This window comes from Limulus polyphemus, unplaced genomic scaffold (assembly GCF_000517525.1).
Source record: "Limulus polyphemus unplaced genomic scaffold, Limulus_polyphemus-2.1.2 Scaffold2151, whole genome shotgun sequence".
NCBI classification, from domain to species: domain Eukaryota; kingdom Metazoa; phylum Arthropoda; class Merostomata; order Xiphosura; family Limulidae; genus Limulus; species Limulus polyphemus.
Window position 1 is genome coordinate 25,346 of NW_013667761.1, and position 1,049 is coordinate 26,394.

Here is a 1,049-nt window from a genome sequence, read left to right on the forward strand (position 1 = left end):
TCAGTTGTTATTCACCATTTTAAGGAATCCAAGAAGGAACAACGTTCAGTTGTTATTCACCATTTTAAGGAATCCAAGAAGGAACAACGTTCAGTTGTTATTCACCATTTTAAGGAATCCAAGAAGGAACAACGTTCAGTTGTTATTCACCATTCTAAGGAATCCAATAAGGAACAACATCCAGTTGTTATTCACCATTCTAAGGAATCCAAGAAGGAACAACGTTCAGTTGTTATTCACCATTCTAAGGAATCCAAGAAGGAACAACGTTCAGTTGTTATTCACCATTCTAAGGAATCCAAGAAGGAACAACGTTCAGTTGTTATTCACCATTCTAAGGAATCCAAGAAGGAACAACGTTCAGTTGTTATTCACCATTCTAAAGAATCCAAGAAGGAACAACGTTCAGCTGTTATTCACCATTCTAAGGAATCCAAGAAGGAACAACGTTCAGTTGTTATTCACCATTCTAAGGAATCCAAGAAGGAACAACGTTCAGTTGTTATTCACCATTCTAAGGAATCCAAGAAGGAACAACGTTCAGTTGTTATTCACCATTCTGAGGAATCCAAGAAGGGAAAACGTTCAGTTGTTATTCACCATTCTAAGGAATCCAAGAAGGGAAAACGTTCAGTTGTTATTCACCATTCTAAGGAATCCAAAACTATTTTCGATGTGACAAAGAAGTTTATCATATCAGAACAACACATTTCTTTACTTTTAAACTACCATCAGTGTTGAAAAACAAGTCTAATATGGTTTATTAGGTCACCTTACACATTTTCTATTCTTCACTGTCAAAAGATTGGGATCTAAGCACCACCAAAGACATGTTTCCTATTTGAATTTGAGAAAAGCAGTGTTCTGACTGGTGTTTGATTGCCATATGACATATTGCTATTATGTCCTTTGTATATTACAGTTGGAGATAGTTTAATTCTGATTACTTTTAATTTAATCATTAACATTTTATTGTCTGTTGCACTTAACAAGCTTGTCCAGCCATTTTGTTTCTTTGGATGAGTTATCAGTGGTTAACAGCCACATTT

General features: G+C 35.2%; 1 protein-coding gene across 1 annotated transcript in view; it reads left to right on the forward strand.

The window, feature by feature from the left end:
- Positions 1-1,049, forward strand: part of LOC106466102 (sodium-independent sulfate anion transporter-like) — a gene marked incomplete at its 5' end in the record, with an annotated part of 41,270 nt that overhangs the window by 20,634 nt on the left and 19,587 nt on the right. The window lies entirely within an intron of this gene.